We start from the raw sequence: 20,333 nt of genomic DNA, 5'->3' as shown, positions 1-20,333 counted from the left end.
TTTCCAAATAGCTAAACTGTTAGGAAATAAACACTTAAGCTGTTTGGCCCTAACTACTTAATAAATGGAAATACTACTATTTCTTTTGGTGAAGGGGCACAGTGGAAAATATTACTGAGACACCAAGAATAAGAAGAGACTCTGGACTGTATAGCCATGAGCCAGGAGAAGCCTGAGAGAAATCACACCAAAGACCAGAGAGATGCAAAACTAGAATAATTAAGACACTGTACCCCCAATTCCAAGTCCTCTCTCTGGCTGTCACAGTTTTTCAATTATATGAACTGCTCCAGTATCCTGCCAATAAAGACACACCTTCTTTTATTTAAGCTCTAATTCAGTTTGTCAGCAGCAACCAAGAGTCCTGAATAACAAAATCAGATGATTCACATATTCAGCCTGATTTCCTTAATAAAATCATAATGATGTACACCAGATTTTTTTTTTAAACAACCAAAGAGACAGAATTCAGGCATCACTGTAACTCAAATACAAATCATCCCATTTACTATGTCCTGTATTAACTGAATACAAGATAACTATTAGATATTGCATACTTAGACAAAACTTAGTTTTTAAAGTTTTATAGATTTATTTTGAGAGAGAGAGAGAACACACGCATGACAGAGAGCACGCGCAGAGGGGAGGGGCAGAGAGAGAGGGAGAAACAGACTCCCCACTGAGCAGGGAGCCCAACTGGGGCTCAATCAGCCCCAGGATCCTGGGATCATGACCTGAGCTGAAGGCAGCAGCTTACCTGACTGAGACACCCAGGCACCCCTATAGATTTCTTCTTGACAAAAACACTCATTAAACTTTCCTAGATGGTAATACAAACTATACCATTTTTTTTCTTTCACACTAAGGCTACAAATTAGATAATTTCTCAGTAATCTAAAACTCTAATATACTTAAAAATTACAGCTTCAAAGAAGGAAAGTAAAATATTCTATTTTATGATTACAAGAAATCATCAAATATTTTCTTAAATAATAACTCATTTCCAGAAATTAACGTGGATCTTATATTAAATTTGATTTCTGGAGAAATTTGCTTTTATTAGAAATCAAAGGCAGTAGTGATTTTAGCAATGAGCACAATTAATAGTTCATTCATTGTAACTGTTAAACAGATATTTCAGAGATAAAAGTAAACATTTCCAAAAATGAGAAAACCAGAAATATACCAATAGAAAATGGCAACTACAGCTAATTTCTGTGTTCTGTGATAAAGCATTTATATAGATCTACTGCAAATAAAATTTTACCAGAAAGAAAAGTAACCAATCAGCTGGCTAGCACTCAACAGTTTTACCTGCCCATCAAGTATTCTGCCTTGCTCACATTAGCTAAAATTCTTAACAAAGAACTTGCTCCTCGATGAATGTCACTTTACTACCATCTTGCTTCCCCAGAGTATCCATATGCATATTCATCCTGTCCTGTTTGTGTTGTGTCCATATAAGTTGGACTTGGGGGTGCCTGGCTGGCTCAGTCGGTAGAGCATGCTACTCCTGATCTCAGGGTCAAGAGTTCAAAGCCCACAGGGTATAGAAATCACTTTATTTTTTTAAAAAGTTGGATTTTTAAGATTTTATTTGCCAGAGAGAGAGAGAGAGAGAGCGAGGGAGTGCACAAGCAGGGCAAACGGCAGGCAGAGGGAGAAGCAGGCTCCCCGCAGGACTCAATCCCAGGACCCTGGGATCATGACCTGAGCCAAAGGCAGTGGCTTAACCAACTGAGCCACCCAGGTGTCCCTGGATTTTTTTTTTTTTTAATATTTATGTAATCTCTACACACAAAGTGGGACTCGAACTCACGACCCCAAGATCAAGAGTCACATGCCCCACCGAATGCGCCAGCCAGGTGCCCCTGGATTTATTAATCTTATAAATAATATATATGCATGTGCATACACCCATATTTAGCCCCAGTCTGTAAAAGAAAATGCAAATTTTTCCCAGACTACTTTCCTTTTGACAAATGTCTATTTCATGTAGCACTACTTATTAATAATTATCTATTCAGTATTATTTAAATATGTTTCGTATTTAAAGTGCCTTTTACCACAATGCAACTCCGATCTGATCAGACGGCCTAAAATGTCTAGGGTAAAGCATAAGAATCTAACGTTTTTAAAAGCTTAAATGTAAATCTGTGAAGACTTGTCATTCACATGTTCAACTGAACCTCCCCAAAAGAGAATCTGGACTATGCAGTCTACTAAATTGTATAAATTCCTGGAGGCCTAAAGATGAAGAGGAAAGAAATATATAGATTAAATGTTTACTTTAAAAAAAAAAAAAAAAAAAAGAGGAGCACCTGGCTGGCTCAGTCGGAAGAGCATGCGACTCTTGATCTCAGGGTTGAGAATTCAAGCCCCACAGTGGGTGTAGAGATTACGAAAAAAAATAATAAATAAAGTAAAAAAACAAAAATAGAAAGGTAGAGATAGAACTTAATACTCTGGATATATATTAATGGAAAGCAACTAAGGTTTGCAATAGTTCATTGTTCTATCAGTCAAATAAGAAAAGAGAGGAATGAAAGCAGGAGATGAAGAGGAGAAAACAGGGCTCCCAGGGATAATGTGTATCAAATGAAGAATCAAGTGATCTTCATACCATGGTGCATACACACAAATTTAGGTTAATCATGTCTCCCTCCCAATGCAAAATATGTTAGCTCCTAGCTGATCTAGTACATCTCTGGTTTTAATCTTTCCCATTCATTCAAATCAGTTACTACTGAACTACTTTCTAAATTTTTTAACCCTAATGTTCCGACAATAATTTTTGAAATTATTCCTTTCACTACCTGACGGGCAGATCCAAGAGCCACTCCAGGTTTCTTTGGAATTTTAATTCCATCTTGCACTTACATCCAACTATGAAAAGAGCTAAGATTTTTTAAATATATTAGACAATATTTCAGATTATCGCTGGGGTGAAATGGCAGTTTCAAGTGGGCTCAAAGTTTGTCCAGGATCGTTAATTCCCTGTTTCCATTCCAGCACTGCTGCATGTTTCTCCTGCTTCTTTATCCAATGCTTCTCAACCTAGCAACAGAACAATCAAGCCTTCCTGTCAGTCCACTACAAAACTAATGGGGGTAATATTAGATAAGTTAAAGCAACTTTCATCCCAGGATGAAGTCGAGTCACAAAAATGAATTAACAAACTTCACAGTGTATCTTAAGGTCATACCTTAACCTTTAACACATCAATTCACACTACAACCCTGACCCCAGTTTACTGTATAACCCAAGGTAACTCCCTCCAAGTCTATGTAATCAAAGTTCAAATTTTAAGCAGAAAGAATCCAAACACACAAAATCTTAGTACAAAATCCTCAACAGAAACCCCAAATAAAGATTAAAACACTTCTAGCAACAATGAGTAATTCAAATCACCAATCAGGCTAAAGACAACTAAAAAAGCTGGATAAAATATTTAAAATTATCTTAAAAGTGGTTCATTCCTGGGTTTGGCACACAAACTAATAAAATAAATCTTAAAAATAAAATAAAGGGGCACCAAAAATAAAGCTCCGCATCAGGGTCCCTGCTTGGCAGGAAGCCTGCTTCCCCCTCTCCCTCTCCCTGCTGCTCCCCCTGCTTGTGCTCGCTCTGTGTCAAATAAATCAATTTTTAAAAAATAAAATAAAATTCTCTTAAAAGCAAGACATGGGGGCGCCTGGGTGGCTCAGTCGGTTAAGTGTCTGCCTTCGGCTCAGGTCGTGATACCAGGGTCCTGAGATCAAGACCCACATCGTGCTCCCTGCTCCATGGGAAGCCTGCTTCTCCCTCCTCCTGCTCTCTCTCTCGCTCTCTCTCTCTCTCAAATAAATAAATCTTAAAAAAAAAATAAAAGACATAAAAACACAGTGAGCTATTTTCAAAATTAAATTCCCTGAGATACGAAAGAAGACTGAAATTCAGAGAGATGAGTCCAATATTTGGGTCGGCTTCTGCCCTTGGGTTATTTGCTAAAATTCTGAAGAGAGAGAGCTGTACATCCCATCAACCTCCAAATCTGGGGAGTAGGGGGCAGAAGGAGCAGGAGAGAAACTCTTAAGCAGGCTCCACATCTAGCATGAAGCCTGACATGGGGCTCCATCTCACAACCCTGAGATCACGACCTGAGCCAAAATCAAGAGTAGGATGCTTAACTGACTGAGCCACCCAGGTGCCCAGCCTCCAAATTTTTTAAACAGACCAACCACACACTGTTAGAAACACACAACTGAAATTTAAGGAAACAGAAAATCTGAAAAACAGACAACGAAGAAATATCATGCAAATACTAACAAACAGAAAAATGGTTTGGGTATACTAACACAAGGTAAAGTAGACTTTAAAGCATTATTAGAAATAAAGAGGAGAGATGCGCCTGGCTCAGTCAGTAGGGCACGTGATTCTTGATCTGTGGGTCATGAATCTGAGACCCATAGTGGGAAAAGACATTAAAAAAAAAAAAAACAACTGAAAAGCAATACAATCCAAATCAAAATACCAGCACAGTGTGTTTTGTTTTGGAGGATATGATAAAAGGATTCTAAAAACGCAAAACACCCAAGAACAGCCAAAATGCTCTTGAAAAGGGGGGAGGAACCAAGGTGGGAAAATTTAGTGAAACAGGTATCAAAATTAAACCACATTAGCTAAAGATGGTGTGATACTGGCACAGGGAAAGACCAGTGGAACAGAACAGGGAACCAAGAAACATATCCACACATAAACAAACACCTGATTTATGAAAAAAGAGGTAATATACAACAGTAGGGAAAGGACTGGCCTTTCAATAAAGTGTGTTGGGTCAACTGATATTCAGATGGGGAAAAAAATGAAATTGGCCCCTATTTCATACATTAGAAGCAAATCAAGTGGGCTACTGACATAACCATGAAAGGCAAAAAATATAAATCTTTTTTTTAAAGATTTTTTAAAATAATCCCTACACCCAATGTGGGGCACAAACCCACAACCCCGAGATCAAGAGTCACAATGTTCTTCCGACTAAGCCAGCCAGGCACTCCCCAAAAATAGAAATCTTCAAAAAAATGTTTGAGAAGAAAATACTTTCATGACCTCTGAGTAGAAAAGATTTCTCAAGTAAGACAAAAAAGTAACCATAAAGGGAAAAAAAAGTTTGGTTACATTAAATTAAAGAATTTTATTAATTTTATTAATCAAAAGACCATAAACACAGTGAAAACAAAGCCAAATAGAAGAAAATATTTGCCCAAATTTAACCAACAGAGTCCAGAATATATAAAGAATTATAAATTAGTATTTTTAAAAAAGATAAATAATGCAATAGAAAAAGAGAAAATAGGCAACTGCAGAAGAAATCCAAATGGCCCATAAAACAGGCAAAGATGCTCGAACCCAATAATCAGGGAAATCCAAATTAGAACCACAACATATTACTACTTAACCTCCCCAAATTTGTCAAAAATTGAAAACACTGACAATATCAAGTGTTGATGAGGATGCAGAGCAATGGAAACTCTCATTCACTGCTAATGGGAATGTGAACTGATAAATCACTTTATTTTTTTAAAAGATTTTATTTATTTATTCCACAGAGATAGAGACAGCCAGTGAGAGAGGGAACACAAGCAGGGGGAGTGGGAGAGGAAGAAGCAGGCTCATAGCGGAGGAGCCTGATGTGGGGCTCGATCCCATAACGCCAGGATCACGCCCTGAGCCGAAGGCAGACGCTTAACCGCTATGCCACCCAGGCGCCCTGATAAATCACTTTAGAAAACAACATGGCACTGAAGTTGAAGATACATATTCTGTGTCCTGGCACCTGTGCTCCTGGGTATACACCCTAAAATGTAACACTGCACCAGAAGAAATGTGTAAGGATATTCACAGCAGCATTATTCATAGTAGCCCAAACCCGGAAACATCCCTGATGTCCACCAACAATAGGATAATTTATAGTATATTTCCTCTTATCATGATCGAAAATGTACCACATAACAGCAATAAAAGTGAATTAGATCAACACAACACATAGGAATGTGCAACAGAAAATACACAGAGTACAGTTCCATTGAAAAACAGACAAAACTAGCTATTGTTTATGGATACACAGGTAGGTAACAATATCAATGAAAGTCAGATAGTGATAACCATGAAGACCAGGACAGTGGTTAGTTATTTCTAAGAGGAAGGGAGAGGGAGCTGTGTAGGAAGGAACAGAGACCAGGGCAGCTTTCTGAGGGTGCTGGGGATGTTCTATGTATTGACCTGGGTGATAGTGACATGAGCGTTCACTTTATATAAACATTCATTACACTGTACATTTGCATCTCATGCACTTTGTGTGTCACGTTTTACTACAAAAAGTATTCAAAAAAAGACAACTTGGGAGAATGAAATGCATGAGAATAACAAATTTGTGATGGGGTAATTTTTGGAACAAGGGAAAGATATTCAAGGGTCTTCAATTCTAGAAAAAAAGAAGAGTTTTATTTGTTTGGGAGTGGGGAAATAAGCAAATCAACACTGAAGGCAACAGAGCAAAGTAGCTCGCAAAACTAAAGTAGCTCGCAAAACTAAAGACTATCACAGAAATGAAGATTGGTGCCTACTTTCCAAAAGTCATGCTGCCTCTGTATGCCAGAAGCTACAGATGTCCTGAGGATAACAGAATCTGTTTGGAAGACCACTAATACCATTCTCATCCAACTTAGCTCGGTATTTCCTTATCCACTTCCTGTCCTCTTGAGTAGGAAGAAAAGGCAGTAAACTCAAAGCCTGACTTTTTTCCCCTATCGTGATCAAAAACATGACTTCAAGTGAAGATACTTGGTCTAGAATAAAATATCACAAAACAGGCAAGTCAGAAAGAAGTAAAGGTTAAGTTCTTACCTAAAACAACTGACAATGACAGATAGTATCTTAACGTATTATCCCCTCTACCGCTAAGAGTGGCAAAGGTAGACAAGAAAACTATACACATCACATAGTTCAAGCTGTCATGGAAAGGCCAATAAACTAAAAAACTAAAGGCATTCAAAAGGCAAAATACTGACTGCTTTTACACAGAAACTTTTATACTACAAATATCATATAAAGGGGTGCTTGGGTGGCTCAGTCAGTTAAGAATCCTACTCTTGATTTCAGCTCAGGTCATGATCTCAGGGTCGTGAGATCAACCCCTGCATAGGGCTCCGTGCTGGGCGTGGAACCTGCTGAAGATTCTCTCTGTTCTCCTCTGCCCCTCCCCCTCCCTGTCTTAAAAAAAATCATACAAAAAATCTCTTATTATTGGGGTGCCTGGCTGGCTTAGTCAATAGAGCATGTGACTCTTGATCTCAGGATTGTAAGTCTGAGCCCCATGTTGGGTATAGAGCTTACGTAAAAATAAAAATCTTTTAAAACAAAATCTCCAGGGGCGCCTAGGTAGCTCAGTTGGTTGAGAGTCCAACTTTTTTTTTTTTTTTTGTACTTATTTATTTGACAGAGAGACAGCCAGCGAGAGAGGGAACACAAGTAGGGGGAGTGGGAAAGGAAGAAGCAGGCTCCCAGCGGAGGAGCCTGATGCAGGGCTCAATTCCAGAACCCCAGGATCACGCCCTGAGCCGAAGGCAGATGTTTAACAACTGAGCCACCCAGGCGCCCCTAGAGAGTCCGACTCTTGATTTCAGCTCTGGTTGTAACCTCATGGGTTATGGGATAGAGCCCTGTGCTGGGCTCTGCGCTCAGTGGGGAGTCTGTTTCAGATTTCTCTCTCCCTCTACCTCCGCCACTCCCCCTCTAAAATGAATAAATAATTTTTTTAAAAAATTCTCTGGTTATTTAATGGGTACAGAGATTCTGTTTGGGATGATGACAAAGTTCTGGAAATACACAGTGACAGTTACACAACATTGTGAATATACTTGATGCAACTGAGCTATACACTTTAAAATGGTTAAAATGGGGGGCACCTGAGTGACTGAATCAGTTAAGCATCTGCCTTCGGCTCAGGTCATGATCTCAGGGTCCTGGGATCGAGCCCCACGTCAAGCTCCCTGCCCAGCAGGGAGTCTACTTCTCCCTCTTCCTCTGCCCCTCCTCCCCACTCATGCTCTCTAATAAATAAACCTTCAAAAAAAAATAAAATGGTTAAAATGGTAAATTTTGTTATGTATATTTTCCCCACAACAAAAAAGATTTTAAAAATTGTTAAAATCTGTGATTATTAAAGAGACCATTAAGAAAATGAAATTCACAGAGTGGGGGAAAATATCTGCAAATACATATATCTGATAAAGGATTCATGTCCAAAATATATAAAGAGTAAACACAAATCAATAAGAGGAAGAAAAATTTTATAGACAAAAGATTTTAATGGAAACCTTACCAAAGATATTATCGATGGCCAAGAAGTACATTAAAAGATGTGGATCATCATCAATCATCAGGGAAATGCAAGTGGAAACACTACAAGGAGATACCCTGTCACACCCAGTGGGATAACTAAATTAAAGAGACTTACAAGAACAAATGTGAGGATGTTGAGTAACTGGAACTCATACATGGCTCATGAAAGTGTACACCTGGCATTACCATTTTGGAGGACAGTCTTGCAGTTGCTTATAAAGTTAAACATCCATGTGTTCCATGATCCAGCAATTCCACTCCTTGATATTAACCCAAGAGAAGTGAAAACTGTGATCACAAGAAGGCTTGGAAACAAATGTTCAAAGCAACTTTATTCATAATAGCCCAAACCTGGAAGGAACTCAAAATGTCCGGTACAAAGTGATCAGATAAACAAATGGCGGATGCATTTCTTCAATGGAATACTACTCAGCAATAAAAATGAACAACATGGATGAATCTCAAAAGCATTACACTGACTCAAAGCAGCAAATTATAAAAGAGTAAATACGATTTACTTTAAATAAATAAATTTAAATAAAATAAATTTTTAATTTTAATAAATAAATTTATTTTAAATTTAAATAAATAAATTTAAATAAAAATAAAATTTATTTTTAAATTTATTTATTTAAATTTAAATTTAAAAACAGATAAAAATAATCTATGGTGACAGAAACATAGTTTAGGTGGGAACAGTAATTTGGGTGGGAGGAGAAGTGGAAATAACCAGAAGGGGGCCATGAGAGAACATTTTAATATAAAGTTATACATCAGGATTGAGGCAGTGGCTACATAGCCCTAAACATTTACTGAGACTCAAACTGCATACTTCTATCTGTGTATTTCACTATATAAAGTCTATTTTAATTTTTTAAAAATCCTAATATTGTATCCTAAAGTAGGGGCTCTAACCCTCATCCAAAAGTAGTAGGTATAGTACCTAGAAAAAGCTGTACAACCAGATTATATGTACCACTTTACAAAGGTCACCAACTCTGTTTCAAATCTGAGGCAATGCATATGAACTTGTGGTCTTCCATATAACCAAAGTACAAGCATTTATAGGTGATCAGCGTTGTGTGTAAAGTCTAAAGTTCCTCTAAGGTACAGAAATTTCCATGAAGTTAATTAGCCTCCAAGGAGATCAATTTCATGACATGATCAAGGGAATGTGTTCTATTGATGGCTTTTGTCAATCACCCAGCACATTCTGTCAGGTAAATGGTTGTTTAACCACCTGCTAACCTGATGATGGAGAGGAGGCGGAAGAGGGGAAAAAAAATGTTGGACCTTTGATAACATTCTAATTTCCTACTTGGAAAAAAAAAGGTGGGGAGTTCTAGTTTCAGCTCCCATAAAACTTCTTACCTGTTAAAAGTACAGTAATATTCTTATTAAAAGGTACAGCTGCTATCTAATAATCTACATCAATTGTTATTCTTTTGTATAAAACATGCAAGTAATACCTGCATACACAGGAAGTCATCCCAGAATAATGTCTACCCAGAAAACTTTAAAGAGTTTCATTAAAAAATGTTATCTTCAAGTCGACTGTGCTCTTTCTCCATGGGGGCCCAAAGAGTAGCCTCCTTGGTGGTGTATGCAGCCGGCTGATTGTATGGGTTGCCCTAAGGGACCTTGGAGACAGCCCTTTCCAGTGGACACTGAGGTCTGAGCTCATGCTATCTCCAAGCTAGGCTGCAGATAGGCATACGGGATGCCTTTTGAAAGCCCCAGGGCACAGTAGCAGGGTCCACACTGGCCAAGTCATCATGTCCATCCATAACAAGCTGCAGAACAAGGAGCATGTGACTGAAGCCCTAGGCAGGGCCAAGTTCAAGTTCCCTGGCTGCCAGAAGATCCACCTCTCCAAGAAATGGGGCTTTACTAAGTTTAATGCAGACGAATTTGAAGACATGGTAGCTGAAAAGCAGCTCGTCCCAGATGGCTGTGGGGTCAAATACATCCCTAATCGTGGCCCCTTGGACTAGTGGAGGGCTCTGCAGTCATGAGAACCTTGGCACTGCCCCCTCCCTATTCATGCCCACCAATAAATCCTATTTCCTGTAAAAAAAAAAAAAAAAAAAAAAAAAAAATCTTCAGAAATTACTGCTTGATTTAGCTCACTGGGAAAACAAGCACAGGGCTTTTACTAAAAGTAGTTTCAGCTAACCTTAATTAGCATGCCTGAAAAGGTTTATAAAGTTATCTCAAGAGTAAGCATGTGACTTAAAGTCACAACTCAGGATCATCAATTTCAAAAGTTTATCTCTAGAAGACTTCGATCTCTGAATAAAACAAAACAAAACAAAACAATCACCTCCAATACAGTCCCTTTCGCATCTTTAAGATCCATAGTTTTGTGTTTTTTATTTAATTTAAACGTATAATAAGAACAATTTATACTGTGACACTCCTTAACCAGATCTTAAGTTAGAAAATAAAACTAGCATAAAACAGTTCAAGACGATTTTAAATCCTAGTATGGACATGTTTTCTTCAAATAAGAACAGTAAAATATACACTTATGTGTCAAAATTAGAAAATGTACACAATTTTTCTAAATTATCTGTTGAACAGCACACCTGGGTGGCTCAGTCAGTTAAGCGTCCAACTCTTCTTGGTTCTGGCTCAGGTCATGATCTCATGGGTCATGAGACTGAGACACCACTGCAGGGGTCCACGCTCAGCAGGGAATCTGCTTACAGATTCTCTCCCTCTGCCCTCCCCCCACTCGCGCAATCTCAGAAATGAATAAATCTTTTTTAAAAATAAAATAAATTATCTGTTGAGGAACTGAACACATTAACCAAAACAAGGCCAGCTTCTTGGGTGCACAACCTGTGCAGTCACATGACTCCATGCTTGGTTTAATCCTGCTATAATCATTCTGAAATTCTTAATTTTTTTTTTAAAGGAACCCTGCAAATTATATAGCCAGTCCTAAGCAAGGAATCTATGGGGAAAAAAAGGGAAAAAAAATTTTAAACACTCATTACTCCAATGACCAAGAAAAATTTAACTCTGAGCTCACAATACAAATTTTTTTCCCTTAAGTATGACAAGTATGACAGAAGTACACATACGGTTCCAAATCAGACTCAGATTTCAGAAAGGTCTATACCTATTGAAGCATCATCAACTACAAGAACAAGCTTTGGGAAGTTTATTCCATCATTCACAGATTTAGATCCTTTAACACACATTTATGAAATGCAATTGGATGTTTACTTGAGACCCAAAAATTACATGTAGTGCTATTATTCACCAAATTTTTTATTTTAAAAACTAATATTTTGTAAAAACAAATCTTCAGAATTTTATGAAAGAAAAAAGTAGACAAGCACAAAAGAGAGGAGAGAACAAGTTGCTGCTGAGCCCCAAGACTGCTATGATCTATTGAAGGTAAAAAGTGTGCGGTAAAGAAAGGGATCTCCAGAAAAGAACATCTTGATGCTCAGTAGGCACTCAAACAACGAAGTTTCATAGCCATTTAAAGTGTCAGCATTCTCCTGAGAAAGGAGATTCAGCCCTGCTAATAAGGATATTAAAACTGCCAGATCCAAACGAAGACAAAATACAGTAAAGCTAAAACATTAGTACGTAATGACAAGAAAGATAACAAGAAAATAAGATGGCATATACTAATGAAGCTTAATCCATTATCAATAAGTATCTTACTTTTGCCAGCTGTAGAAGTGAGTACTTGACAGAAGGTTCTGAAAAGGGGGTAAAATAAAAGCCTTTAAAATCCAAACATCACATCAAATTCTCCAGGAAGTCTTTTAGCCAAAATAGTAATATCAAAAACAGAAGCATCTTAAAACTCAAATGGAAAGGATGGGGGGGCATATTTTTTAATATTACAATATTATATTCTATTCAAAGAAATTAACTTGGGGGCGCCTAGCTGGCTCAGTCAGTGGAGCATGTAACTCTTGATCTTGAGGTTATAAATTCAAGCCCCGTGTTGGGTGTAGAGACTACTAAAATAAATAAATAAATAAATAAATAAATAAATAAATAAATAAATATCTTAATTTTTTTTAATTTAATAAAAGAAAGAAATTAACTTGGAAAACTGTAAAGAAAAGCAAGTCTTGGGGAATACAGGAAAATACAGAGAATTTGCCAAGGCAAATAAACGGCTATTAAATTGAAAACTTGGGTGTCACTAAATAATGTTCTACTACAGATTATTATTAAACAGTGACATTAAACCCATCAACATGTTCTGAGATGTTAACAAAGGAAGAAATCCATTCACTCTAAAGCTGAATATTTTTTTAAATAACCTCAAGCTGGGCACTGCTTTCTACTCACTTCTTAAAGCCTATTTCAGCACTGAGACAATCTAATCCAAAGGAGAGAAAGTCAGGAAATCAGGTTTTCCATTAAACTCCCAGGCTCACCACCGTCCCAGTTGGCATCTAGTACAGGAAAAGCCTCCAGGGAAGGAAGGAAGTGTATTTGCCCTGCATTACTGGGCTGTAAGTTTGTGTTGTTATGGGCACCAGCACAATGAAACAAATGTAAGGGCAAGGAAGCAAAAAGCTGACTGGATAAGACAATTGGTCTATGTGTTCAGTATATTAACAAGACTATGACTACCTAAAAGTTCCCAAGCATAAATACAGAGTTAAAATAAATAAATAAACACACACACAAATATTTATACATAAATACATTACATAGATATATATATATATATATATATATATATATATATATAAGTTATGGGGTTAGGGTCAATACTTTAATAAAACTATAGAAGTTAAGGAATCTTTTACTCTTTTTAAATCTAATCCTTTCAAATTATAATTACAGACTATAGAACAGGAAGAATGAAAACCTATCTAAGGGATATCAGAACAGATAGCTGGTCTGTCTCCAGCCTCTAAACTTCTCCCTGCAAAAGGGAACAGGAAGATAAAAGATTATTCAACCAGACAGTAAATCTAATCAGAAAGGCAAATTCTTTTGCAAAAGTCAGCATTTAAGACCAGATCTCCTGCTTTTATTCCTTTATTCTACTCCCCACAGCTTGTGGCAGAGTGGAGGAATAGGATTTCCCCTTTAACTATGCACTGTCACTTCAGTTTCTGCTCTTTTAAACAAAGGTTTCAAGGGAATACCAGTGTTAAAATTAAAAACATACACTAGCATTCTAAAGAGTGTTAGCTTTTAGGCATTTATGCACAGGCAGACCTTGCCTCAAAACCTAATTTCAGGCATTTATTAGTTCTATCATCTTGAGCAGGTCTCTTTTCATTAACATGTTTCTGACAGCAAAAATATCTCACAGTGTTATTATAAGTGATCTAATACACAGAAGCAACTAAAAGTGTACTAGCATTTAGTAACACATACATGTTAGCTATTCCCACTAATACCCAGTTATGTATCAGTAACTTAGTTACACCACACTCTCTAGGTAATCTGTTTCTTGAGCTCTCAAAAGAAATATAATTATCTGTCCTGCCCATACAATCCCATGAGATTACTGGAAAATAAACCAATATACATTAAAAAACTATTAAAAAGTAATCATTATAGAACTATCCATTACTCTGTTCACAAAAAAACTAGTTAAACACTGCATACAGAGCTCTGTTTAAATACTACAGAACGTTATAGGCTTAATAAAACTAGTCTAAAGGAATATTTAAGTATTATTTTGTTAAACAAAACCAAAGTCCGAATAAGTAGGATTATATTCCTACTTAAAAGCTAGTATTTACTGAACTGTGTGCCTATCACTGAGCTATGTACTTTCATACATTATCTCATTTAATCTTCATAGGGTTGTTGTTGGGGTACGTACTATTTATCCCCATTCAGTGAGGACTGCAAGTCTCCCGAGGATTAAGTAATCTGCCCAAGGATTAAGTATTTTGCCCAAGGTCAAAGCGCTAGTATATTTCTAGATTCTAAACACCATGCTAAAATGGGACACCTTACCATGATGTGACATGATCACCTGAATTCAATTTTCCCCTAAAACAATGGTAAGATCTTTTCAAATTCTACAAATAAAGTACTAAAACTAAAAGATACTAAGGAAAAGAGGTATTATAAATTTTACACTAAAATGCAAACATAACCAGAGAAAACTTCTGAAGTTACATGTACAAGAGAAAAATTGGGCTCCAGAATATCTAAACAGGGCACAAGGAAAACCACCACCTCCCTTAGATACTCGAACAGTTGCTCATTTGGTGAGATATGTATTAAGACCTTTAGTGTACTGAGTTTAATTTTCACAAACAAATTTACTCACTTCCATAGAAAGTAAACACAATACAAATGCCTTTATCCATACATCAACTGCCCTAAAAACATGTACTCTTACCAGGAAAACAGAAAGGAGAATAAATGTGGCTTGGACAAGCATACATATATCATTTCTGTGGGAGTCAGTGATAAGGGACAACTAAAAATGATCTGCTGAGTTTATGTATCATCTTGACACTTCACAGCACTGGTGTGCAAAGAACACTGACAGACTAAAGCCTAATTAGTGCCTCTCAGTTCAAAAATTATGTGAAGATACTGTAATGATGATGATGACAATAAACCTAATGAAATACAAGCCAAAGTTAGCAAGATGAATTTTAATTTTCAAATTTCAAAACATCTTGACCAAAAGTAAAAGAAACTACATTTGCATTTAGTTAAGCTTAAAAACATACTAAAACTTCTGTTGATAGAGGAACCTGAGGCAGTGTGTGAAATATCTTGCAAACTGTGAGGTATATCCAAGAACTTAGATATAAGACTATCCTCAAAATTAAACTCTAAAACTCCATAAAGGATTACTCCGTGGTTATGTGAAAGAACATCCATACCTTATTCTTAGGAAAAGTATTCAAAGGAATTCTGGAGGGGCACAGTTCCTCTAACTCACTCTCAAAGGGTTCAGGAAAAAAATGGGGAAAGAATTATAAAGCATATGAAACAAAATGTAAACAACTGGTGAAGGGCAATGATTGGTAAATTCCTCCTTATTTCTGTAACTTCTACTAAATTCGAAATTGTATCAAAGCAAAAAATTAATTTTTAAAATCTCACACAAATATGACAGATTAATATTCAATTAGTCTGCAGGTACATGAACATTCATTATATTACTTTATTATTCTAGATTCTCCTTTATGATTAAAGAAAGTCCAAATGAAAAAGAAGGCTGTACTCTAGTACCAGGTAAAGTATATCTGGCCACGAGAAAGGCTGCGTAAGACTACACTAGAATTTTGTTATTAATCATCTGTATCATACAATTAAACCTTGCTCACTTCCATGCCTTTCAAGCAATCCCTGATTATAACTTTACTAATAGCTTAGGTATGCTACTCCGCTGCTCTATTAAACTTACAACCAAAAAAATAAACGTTTTTAAATTAAAAAGAACTTTTACTATGAAACTAAAAACAAAAACAAAGACACTATCGTGATAGAAGTCAAAGTAGTGATTATCTCCTTTGGGGTATATATTCACTAGGAAAGAGTGGGAGAAGGTCTTAGTGGAGGAGAGCTGTAAATGTTCTATCTTAATCTGGGTGTAGTTATATGGGTCTATACATACGTAAAAAGATATCAAGCTTAAGGTTACTACACTTTATTACATGTACAATTATTTCTCAAATTTATAATAAATTAAAACAAACTAGTGCTTTCAGAAAACAGACATTTCCAGTTCAAATCCAAAACCCACAATGTAACAGAATGACACAGATTACACTGGCACTCAATTTATAATCAGTCCCTGTAATCTTGGTTAACACGGGTATACCTCTGAGGTAGGTTGTTTTTTTGTTTTTGTTTTGATTTTTAAAGAATAACCATTGCAAAACTTTAAGTAGAAGGTGTGCAAAGAGATTAAGGCATATGCAAGGAAGAAAGAAGAGCTGGCTGTCAGGAGTTCCCAACAAATACCACGAAATCTTGCTGAATCTGCAACATTACGATCTTACAAAAGGGCTAGAAATCAGGTTTGACACACTCCCCTCTACTGTTTTATGTTTTAGTCTTAGTCTGCTTGAAAAGATAAACAAGAGGGTACCTGGGTGGCTCAGTCGGTTAAACATCCAACTCTTGATTTCAGCTCAGGTCATGATCTCAGGTTGGTAAGATCCAGCCCTGCGTCAGGCTCATGCTGGACATGGAGCCTGCTGAAGATGGTCTCTCTCCCTCTCCCTCAGTCTCTTCCTCTCCTTCTCTTAAATAAATAAAAAGCATAGACTTTTTTTCCTCCCTTTGAGGAAAACTATGGAAATAGAAATTTATTTTTTAAAAATATACTTTGGCAAAAAAACTAAACGCTATCATTGTGGATGGTGTCCTTCATTCAAAACAATGTCTGCACATTCAGGACAATATAAACCAAAATCAATGTATGTAATGGTCAACAGTACCATGAAACTAACATTTAAGAGACAAGTATAGAAATAGATAGGGGTAGATCAGCTACTGCTATCTTCCTTCCACTGGGCTATATCTCATTTCAGAGATTCAAGTACTGTTACCCTTATTGTGTCAGTATTTCCACAGCAGAACTGAAACAAAATTTTTTTCTAATTCAACAGTGAAGTAAAGTCGCCAAGTCACCATTCAGAAATCACTCTCTCAGGGCGCCTGGGTGGTGCAGTCATTAAGCGTCTGCCTTCAGCTCAGGGCGTGATCCCCGTGTTCTGGGATGGAGCCCCACATCAGGCTTCTCCGCGGAGCCTGCTTCTTCCTCTCCCACTCCCCCCGCTTGTGTGTTCCCTCTCTCGCTGGCTGTCTCTCTCTGTCAAATAAATAAATAAAATCTTAAAAAAAAGAAAAGAAATCACTCAACTCTAAAGAAATTCAAGAATTTTTTAGCCAAAAACATCTAGAAATTAATCATTTTTTAAAGCTCGCTTTCTTAATAAACTGAATATAATCCTAAACTCAGAAGTCTATGTAAAAGGTTTGGGAATGACCATTTATATCAAATTTCTATAATAAGCAACGCTAATTTACAGTGACAGATCAGATTAGTGGTTCGATGAGGATAATGGGAGAACTGACTGCTGAAGGGCATTAGGAACTTTTTCTGTAGTAATGGAAATATTCTCTATCTAGAATAGGGTGGTGATTTTATAAGCCCATACATCTATCAAAGTACACTAAGTGAATTCTGTTGCATATAAATTATATCTTAATAAAGCAGACTTAAAAAGCATATACACACAACTTAGAATTTGAAAAATGACTGGGAAATCAAATGCTAAGGAAAAAAAACTCACTGAAACTGATTTAACTAAAAGAAAGATATTAAAAGGCTATTTGTATGGAAGCCGATCAAGGTGACTCCCAAAGTCATTTGTTTGACCCTCACCAGCTCTACTCTCCACCTAACCACTCCTAACTCCTCAACCACTTGCTCAATGCTACAAGCATTTCAGTCAAAGTAACAGACCCTTTAAGCATTAGAGATCCCTTTAAAAGTAACAAGTCTGTAGGGGTGCTTGGGTGGCTCAGATGGTTAAGTGTCTGCCTTCAGCTCAGGGCGTGATCTCCGGGTCCTGGGATAGAGCCTCACATTGGGGGGGGGGGGGGTTCAGCTCAGCAGGGAGTCTGCTTCTCCTGCCCCCTCTGACTCTCCCCCTGTTCATGCTCTCTTTCTCTGTATCTGTCTCAAATGAATAAACAAAATATTTAAAAAATAAAAAATAACAAGTCTGCGGGGAGGGAACCAAGTCTGAGTAAATGGACAACAGAAAATAATAAATGCATACCTTAAAGCTATCTTACAATAATCTAAACCTCATAAATAATCAGAAAAATATAAATAAAAACAATGAAGATAACTATTTTCCTATCTTCCATCCATTAGATTGGCCAAAATTAAGACACCATTTACTTTCAAATACTGGAATGAGCATGGAAAATGACTACTTGCATATACTTCGGGTAGAAGAAAAATTGATATAGCTAATTTTTGGTTGGCTTTTTTGTTTGTTTGTTTGTTTTAACAGATTTTATTTTTAAATAATCTCTACACTCAACGTTGGGACTCAAACTTACAATCCTGAGATCAAGAGTCAAATGCTCTACCCACTAAGCCAGCCAGGAATCCCTACTATAGCTACTTTGAAGAGCATTCTGGCAGTGTATTAAAACTATAGTCATGTAGGGACACCTGACTGGCTGAGTGGGTAGAGCATGAACTCTCAATCCCAAGATCAAGATTTGCAAGCTCCATGTTGGGCACAGAGCTTACATTTGGGGGGGAGGGGGCAGGAAGAAAGAAAAGAACCAAAATAAAGAGAAAAGAAACTATAGCTATGTATACCACATGACCCAGCAAATCTATTTCTCAATACTTCAGAGTAGTCACCCATGGAAAGAGATGTAAAAAAAAAAAAAAAAAACCCTTCACTGCAACAGCTACTAAGAACAAAAGACTAAAGACAACCTAAATATCTACCAATAGAGGAATAACTACATGAACAAAAAATTATGTTCATATTATGGAATGTTATATAATATTTAAGCAAATGTCTCTAAGACATATTGCAGAGAAAAAAATAAAAAATGTAAAGATAGAGATGTACAGTAGAGTAAAAAGAAAAAAGGGAGGGGCGCCTGGGTGGCACAGCGGTTAAGCGTCTGCCTTCGGCTCAGGGCGTGATCCCGGCGTTGTGGGATCGAGCCCCACATCAGGCTCCTCCGCTATGAGCCTGCTTCATCCTCTCCCACTCCCCCTGCTTGTGTTCCCTCTCTCGCTAGCTGTCTCCATCTCTGTCGAATAAATAAATAAAAAATCTTTAAAAAAAAAAAAAAAAGGGAAAGAATACCATATATTATTTAAGTGTGTGTGTGTGTGTGTGTGTGTGTGTGTGTGTGTATATATATAATGAAAAATTAAATAAAACAAAAAACTTCAACACTACGAAATAGTGTTGAAAAATTAAAGACAACCTAAACAGATGGAAAGACACCCCACATTCATGGCTCAAAAGATTTAATTTGTTAAAATGCAATACTATAAGCTTTTATAAGAAAACTTGGGAGTAAATCTTCATGACTTTTGGATTATATAATGGTTTATTGGATTAAAGAAAAAATCAAAACTTAAATTACCAAAGAAAAAATAGATAAATGGGATTTTATCAAGTTTAAGTATATCTGTGCTTCAAAGGACACCACCAAGAAAAGGGAAAAGACAGCTCTTCTTGTAAGCAGCCTGAGGTGATGATCTCTGAAATGGTTTGCTGTTTATTTGACCCAGAAAAACCCACAAAATTATGCCAACCAAGAGGTTCAAATCTTTGTGTTCACTTTAAGAACACTCATGAAACTGCCCAGGCCATCAAGGGTATGCATTTCCAAAAAGTTACCAAGTACCATTCTGTCACTATAATGGTGGAGTTGGTAGGTGTGCCCAGGACAAACAGTGGGGTTGGACACAGCGTCAGTGATCCAAAAAGAGTGAATTTTTACTGCATATGTTTAAAACTGCAGAGAGTAATGCTGAACCTAAGAGTTTAGGTTCTCTGGTCATTTAACACAACCAGGTGAAAAAAAGCCCCCAAGACACGACACAGAACTTACGGAGCTCATGTTGGGACTAAACCATACACGAGCTCTCCGTGCCACACTAAAATGATCCTTACTGAAAAAGAGCAGACTGTTCCTAAACCAGAAGGGGAAGCTGCATAGAAAAAGATATCCCAGAAGAAAACTGAAGAAAACTTATGGCCCAGAAGAGTAAATTCAGCACAAAATAAATGCAAATAAAAGTAAAGAAAGGAAGGAAAGAAACGAGGCAATCCATGAAATGGGAGAAAATTTTTGCAAATTATATATCTAATAAGAGACTTGTATGTACAACAAATAAAGAACACTACAACTCAACAAGAATTTTAAAAATAAACTTAAAAATGGGCAAAAGATCTGAATAGACATTTCTCCGAAGA

The 20,333-nt window shown here is 36.9% G+C and overlaps 1 protein-coding gene and 1 pseudogene across 25 annotated transcripts in view; one reads left to right on the top strand and one right to left on the bottom strand.

Annotated features, from left to right (window-relative positions):
• The window catches only part of MTMR3 (myotubularin related protein 3), a 137,487-nt gene that overhangs the window by 73,255 nt on the left and 43,899 nt on the right, over positions 1–20,333 (bottom strand). Inside the window, exons 1-2 of one of the 25 annotated variants that reach the window (XM_057306116.1) lie at positions 16,448–16,691; positions 12,067–12,104 (exon numbers count right to left, since the gene is read on the bottom strand). The exons of 23 other annotated variants lie outside the window; for them this stretch is intronic. The gene's annotated coding sequence lies outside the window, so the exon portion shown is untranslated. Of the gene's footprint in view, positions 1–12,066; positions 12,105–16,447; positions 16,692–20,333 lie in introns of those variants that run through there. One more of the 25 variants, XM_057306114.1, reaches the window with a different exon arrangement.
• Positions 9,926–10,035, top strand: LOC113245077 (small nucleolar RNA SNORA70; annotated as a pseudogene).

Source organism: Ursus arctos, unplaced genomic scaffold (genome assembly GCF_023065955.2).
Source record: "Ursus arctos isolate Adak ecotype North America unplaced genomic scaffold, UrsArc2.0 scaffold_34, whole genome shotgun sequence".
NCBI classification, from domain to species: domain Eukaryota; kingdom Metazoa; phylum Chordata; class Mammalia; order Carnivora; family Ursidae; genus Ursus; species Ursus arctos.
This window is presented reverse-complemented; position numbering and strand designations above follow the sequence as displayed.